At 34.9% G+C, this 6,838-nt stretch overlaps 2 long non-coding RNA genes across 2 annotated transcripts in view; one reads left to right on the top strand and one right to left on the bottom strand.

Annotated features, from left to right (window-relative positions):
• Positions 1-1,469: 1,469 nt before the first annotated feature.
• The window catches only part of LOC123514839, a 7,921-nt gene continuing 2,552 nt past the window's right edge, over positions 1,470-6,838 (bottom strand). Inside the window, exon 2 of the long non-coding RNA XR_006677708.1 lies at positions 1,470-2,212. This is a non-coding gene — a long non-coding RNA (uncharacterized LOC123514839). The remainder of the gene's footprint in view (positions 2,213-6,838) is intronic.
• Positions 4,179-6,395, top strand: LOC123514840. Its single transcript, XR_006677709.1, has 2 exons — positions 4,179-4,313; positions 5,338-6,395. It is a non-coding gene; the product is annotated as an uncharacterized LOC123514840 (long non-coding RNA).

Consider the following 6,838-nt stretch of genomic DNA (forward strand, 5'->3'; position numbering starts at 1 on the left):
TGTTTCCTATTTGAAAATTTGCATAAGTTGACTTAACTCATGATGAAGAGGAGGACAAGGAGGAAGAGTGACAATGAGGATGGTGATTTGTTGATTTGTGACCATGTAAAAGTATGTGACCTTTACTCATGATTTTTCTAATTCAATTGATTCAAACACTTCAAAATACTGTAGAGAGCTGGAATAGGAATGGATGACAACTTTTGAGTGACATATGTAAAGACTATAACTATAGACAAACTTTTGTGTCAGTTATTTCAAATACTTTGAAAAAAAATTACATTTTGAAATAAATTTATGAACCTAAAAATCAATCCATCAATCAATCAATCAATCAATCAATCAATATATATATATATATATATATATATATATATATATATATATATATATATATATATATATATATATATATATAGGCAATAGTATCTATTTTCTTTTAACTGAAGGTTAATTGAAGACAGGTAATTACTGGTGTGTGTGTAATTCATTGTTTGATCTGCTGCAGTCTCTGACGAGACAGCCAGACGTTACCCTACGGAACGAGCTCAGAGCTCATTGTTTCCGATCATTGGATAGGCCTGAGACCAGGCACACACCACACACCGGGACAACAAGGTCACAACTCCTCGATTTACATCCTGTACCTACTCACTGCTAGGTGAACAGGGGCTACACGTGAAAGGAGACACCCAAATATCTCCACCCGGCCGGGGAATCGAACCCCGGTCATCTGGCTTGTGAAACCAGCGCTCTAACCACTGAGCTACCGGGCCGTGTGTGTGTGTGTGTGTGTGTGTGTGTGTGTGTGTGTGTGTGTGTGTGTGTGTGTGTGTGTGTGTGTGTGTGTGTGTACAGATGTTTCACATAATTACACAGCAATTAGAAAAAAAAAAAAATTCTAGATGTGAAGAGAATAAAGAAATTTCGGGAAATAGAATTTGTACAATATACCATTGAGTAAAATCATAAGGCAATAATCATCACTCAAATTAATTCAAATGGTTTCAGTCACACCATAAATGTGATATGTAAATCTGTATAAAACCGCCAGCAATTAACATTCCTCAAGACAACTGCAACTGCACTCCATGTTGAACACTTTATGAAATATATTTGGTAATAAGTGTTTAGTAAGCATGACATGGTAACAACCAGTGATACTGCATTTCAAAACATTATAAAAAGGTTCTACTATATCTTTTATGGATTCAAAACATCCCCATAACACTCTTTGTTGATGCAATATTTTAAGGAAATGATAACCATTTTATATGGTATACGTAAGTTCCCTTCAGCAAAGTTTTTATTTTTAACACTGATATTCAAATTGGAAAAAAAAAATAATAATAATAATAAAAGATAATAAAATAATAATAATAATAATAATAATAATAATAATAATAACAATACATAAATAAATAAATAGAAATAAAATAAAATAAAATTAGGATGATCTACACAAAGTAAAATATAATAGATTTACTCTCACACACACTGTCGTACACACATACAGATTATTGTCTGCACCATTTGGGACATAGAGGAGGAGCTTCAGCACTTATCCAACAAGGATTCCACACATCCTACATGCTTCTCCCATTCTTTATCTACTAGTCAGGAAAATATATTTTGATACTTTATAAATAAATTAAAACATAATCTACAAATCACAGAATATGTTAAAATACTGGAATACAATAGCATGATCATAATTCTTTGTCTAGCTTATGCTTTGCATGGCCAGTCATTCTGAATCAAAGTGGCATGAGGTCACAAAATCTGCTCAAATCTAATCTAGGCTAAAAGCAAGTGGCTTCAGGATGACTGATGATGCAGAGCTTGGTCAACAATGAGGGACAGATAACAAGAATCCTTTACTTGTATAGATGAACAGGTGATAAACTCTCAAAGATCTTCACAACCTCACACACAAGTATATCAACAATGTCTCAAATTTTCTTCTGCCAGTGTTAGTAAAGTTACTCAAAATAAATTGCCTCTTTGATCAATGAAGGTAACAAATGACTTAGATGTCCATAAACTAGTATATTTAAGAACTCCTCTTGATATAAATATTTAACTTTACTAGTACCCTATCTACATCATTCTTAACTCTTTTTCACACAAAACAGTTGTGATTTCTTCATTGTGCCTTACGTTGCTGCTCCCCACTGGCATTTGCTAGGTACTCACCATTGGCTCTCACTATCTGTAATAACAAAGATTAAAGCATTATAAAGCCATTCAATTATGTATTAGGAAAATTGCACATTGAACAAGGAAACCCAATACAGTTTACAGCTATGATACCTTATCCACTAATATGGTAGTTGCATCAACTGATATACAGTACCAATGAAAATGTAGTGCATCACTGTTAACACACACACACACACACACACACACACACACACACACACACGTGTGGTTATTTTTTATAAATGGATTTTTGATAAAGTGGTAAAGCTCAGAGGAAGATGGTGACTGACTGTGGCGTGAGTGGTGAAGGCAGTGACACAGTGAGTGTTGTGTTTACGTATTCTTTGTTTTGTTGTTTTCTCTTATTATTTTTTGCTTTCTCTTATTATTTCTTGCTTCTCTGTTTACTTTGATTACACTTCTAGTATTCAGAATGGTAAATAATAAAAAACATGTTAATTTAACCAAATAAATAGAGTATTTTATACAAATTTTTTTGGACCACATCCGCATCCCCCAATTATCTATTGTTTCTTATGAGAATTACAAGTTTGTTTTACGCAAATTTTGATATACGTGATATCTCTTGGAATGCATCTATTATGTAAATCGAGAGTTACCTGTATGTATGTACGTAACTTTATAATGTTGATGATCTTAAATTTATGAAGGGAGAGAGAGTGGAGCGGGAAAGACGCTAGCCGGCAACCTGTGGAATGTAAACAATGGGCGCATTATTTCACCGCATACAAAACTTATGTACGTTTCCACAAGGCTTTCCATTTTATCCATTACAGAGTCACAAGTTCGGGTGGTTCTTTTAGCTTGCAAGGAAGATACAGTCTCAGCAGTCTTCTTAATAGAGTCTGCTGACTTGAAAATACAGGGTTAGGATGATTTTTCATTGGTCAAATCAGCATTTATTCGAATTAAAGCAATCTTTCCCATAAGATACTTAAGAATTAGGGGGGATAGGGACCAAGCTCTAGCCTAGACCCCATCAAAATATCACTACAACCTCTAAAAAACACTTAGACTAAATCAGTACTATTAAAAGCTTCATTTATATCTAACTTTTTTTTATTAAACACATTAGGATGCTATACAGTACATTTTTGGAAATAAAAACACTTGCAGCAATCTCGCGGTACTTATCCCTGTTCCAAATTGTTGATACTGTTGGTCTAGGGACACCCATTTGCACTACAACGACACTGTGAGCTATACCTGCCTCTCACTTTCTTATAAGCTCAAGCTTATCTTTGAAAGGCAGGAAATTGTGTTTCTTAAGGCTGGGGCTGGAGGTGGCTTTCCACTGTCTTGAGTCAGCCGAAACGCATGTTTTCCTCTAGTGTCAATTTTTAGTCAAATTAAGATCTATGGTTTCTAATTAACACTTTTATAATAAAAATAATTTTCTTGTTAATTAGAATGATGCTATAATCTCAAATCAATAGAATCTTGATAAGTAGATGTAAATATATTTGTATAATATATTTCTTGTCCTAGCCTAACAGTGAAAAGTAGTTCAGTTGTTTGTTTACATTTTTCTGGGACTGCGACGTTCCAAGGCAGAACTTCCAGGGAACAACTGGCCAAGATGAGCAGCTCTGTTGTTTATGAGTGGACAAAGTTGTCTGAAGAGTTTCTCATAGAGATCATTAAAGGCCAAAAACAGCAACAAAAAAAATAGCAACAGCTTGTTGCTTGCGGGTGAAGGGGCCGCCATGTTTGTTTACAGTTGACAAACGCAACAAGGAAATATGACAGCCAACCTTACAAGAAAGAGAACATGGGAACCAAATATCAATGTATAATATAGTAAATGATATTGAAAAGATAGACAAAGAAGACCTGGTGCTATTGACAGGAGATGGAAGGACAAGAGGACATGAAAAGAAGATCAGGATGAGGCAGTGTGTGAAGGATATTGGAAAATACAGTTTTCCACAGAGAATGATGGAAAAATGGAATGCATTGGATAATGAAGTTGTTACACCACATAATGTGCATAACTTTAAGGAATAGAACGGTTGGAAATGAAACTTGAAGGGTAGTTTTGAGATCAAAGCTTTTTGCCAGACTCAATCCAGATCTTTCCCACAACACTAGTAAGTGAAACCGGTTTATAATTTAAGGGTGAGGTCTTTTTCCCTCCTTTGTATATCAGGACTATATTGGCCTTTGTTCTCTTCCATTAAAGAGCTGTAGATCATATTCCAAATTGGTTCCACTAGTTGTTCTCTATATTCTCTCAGTGTCCATCCTGACACTCCATCTGCTCCCATTGCTTTTCTTACATCCACCTTTTCCAGTAGTTTGCTAATTTTCTGTCTATGCACCATAATGCTTCTTAACCCTTCCTGTGTCGCTTCATTGTTTGGTTCTATGGAATCTCCTGTGTGTGTGTGTGTGTGTGTGTGTGTGTGTGTGTGTGTGTGTGTGTGTGTGTGTGTGTGTGTGTGTGTGTGTGTGTGTGTGTGTGCGCGCCTGTAAAGTTTGGAGAATAGCTAGCAAAGCAAACACAACACACAAGAAAATCTCTCTCTCTCTCCCCCTTCCCACACACACAACACATGAACACAAGTACATACATAGAATAGAAAAATCACTTATTATGCTATTCATGAAACACAATCCAAGTATATTTACTCGTCATAAAAATATGATGTATGATGAATTCTAAAAGGCAGCAAAATACAAAGGAAACTCCCTTCTCCACTGTCTGATAAAGTGAGAAGGGGAAATATAAATAGAACAGACTAGCCAGCCATCACCACTAATCACCTCAAAACAGGATGGTGTGCACTTATATGAACAATTACCATCATTTAAAGGTTAGATAAGTAATTATCTGTTGACATGGAACAGATTAATCCAATCTATATTGCTATTTCTTATGGGATAAAATTATTCATGTACAAATCACAATTTGCACAGCCTCCTGAAACAGATTGTGTACAAATAGTAGGGTTCCACTCTTATTTGGTCCATTTGCAATCAATTGCTTTACAATTGGACTTTCAGAAACACAACTCAATAGTAGATCTGGGAATACCTGTACAGTGGAACCTTAGTTCTTGAGCTTAATTCATTCCTGAAAACTGTTGCAAATCAGATTTTTTTTTCCCACAGAAATCAACATAAGATGGATTACTCCATTCCTGGATATGTGTCTACCACATCTTAGCAGCTAATGACTGACGCTCCCATTGCCCACTACTAAGATGGTTGCTCCACATCCCCAGCTCAGAAATTCCAGTATTTATCTAAAAAAGATGTACTGAATGAGCTTAGTGACATAAAACTCATCAGAAAAAACTGTTTACACTTTAGACTATGCAGGTATTCTTTGTCACCAATTAAGTGAAGGAAGCCTTACAGAGTGACGACACAAAGGAGCAATTCACTGCTAAAATAATGCTACCAGGAAAATGCTGTTGTGTAGTAGTGTTGATGTTATTGGTCACTGAGAGAGCTACAGGTTGCATGGGATTACTCCTGAAAACCAAAAATGGTCTGTTTACTTTGAGCCTCTTGAATAGGATCATATCTAACTTATTTCAAAGATCTAATTATTACCATTTTACCCAGTGTGGCTCCCCTCTAAATACATAAAAATTAAGGAAATATAGAAACTACAAATATGTAATCAACAGCGTCTTTTACTTTGTCTCTCAGTAATCTGAAGTTAAATTATTTAAATATCTTTGAGAGCTAAATCATGGTATGGTAACCAGAGCCATTATGAATTCAAAGTTTTGAAAAAAAAAGTTAGAAAAGAGAGGCATTCAGTAACCAAGATTTCTCTGTATTTGGGGAGGAATGCTGGTCAGTTATTGCTATTGTTTGTGGAGAAGGTACAGAAATAAATAAGATCTTCCTTATTTATTGCAACCTTTCACCTTCACAGAAGGCATCATCAGACTAAAAAACTAAGATAGCATTGAGAAACATAGTATAGATTTTCCCCGCAATACAATTCACAATTACATATTTCATTTTACTTTAACAGACTTTCTTTTTAATACCTTTTGCCTGGTATACGATTGCTTTTGCTTTGTTCTTACGATCATTGGAGTGCACACTCTCACACTTTGCTTGAACTACAGTGGCATCTTTTTATGTATCTTATTAGTATGTATCCATGTATATGTTGAGCTCATTTTATTACAATTATCATTATCATCTACCATTTGTGTTTTATTATGTTATATTACCTTAGTTCCCTAGGATGCTTTTCCATTTATAACTACAATGGTACCTTGAGATACGAGCTATCTGAGATATGAATTTTTTGAGATACAAGCTACAATTTGGTCTATCGATCAAGCCTCAGCTAAGCTAGCATCTATGTGTTTCCTACGAATCTCATGTATTGTGATTGTTCTTTCATCATTTTCACATTATCTACTTACTTTTTTTTATTTTATTTTATTTTTTAAAGAAAGTGGTTTGAATTTATGTTTATTGTTTACATGTGAATTTTCGTCAATGAGTTTTTCTGTGATTATTAGAGAAATCAGTCTTCTGTGGGTGGCTATATTTGTACACTCCAGCTGATTGACATACACAAGTGAGGGTGGGGATGCGGTAGGATAACATCCTGTGGAATGTACCCTTCTGAGATAAATAT

Source organism: Portunus trituberculatus, chromosome 38 (assembly GCF_017591435.1).
Source record: "Portunus trituberculatus isolate SZX2019 chromosome 38, ASM1759143v1, whole genome shotgun sequence".
Classification (NCBI taxonomy): domain Eukaryota; kingdom Metazoa; phylum Arthropoda; class Malacostraca; order Decapoda; family Portunidae; genus Portunus; species Portunus trituberculatus.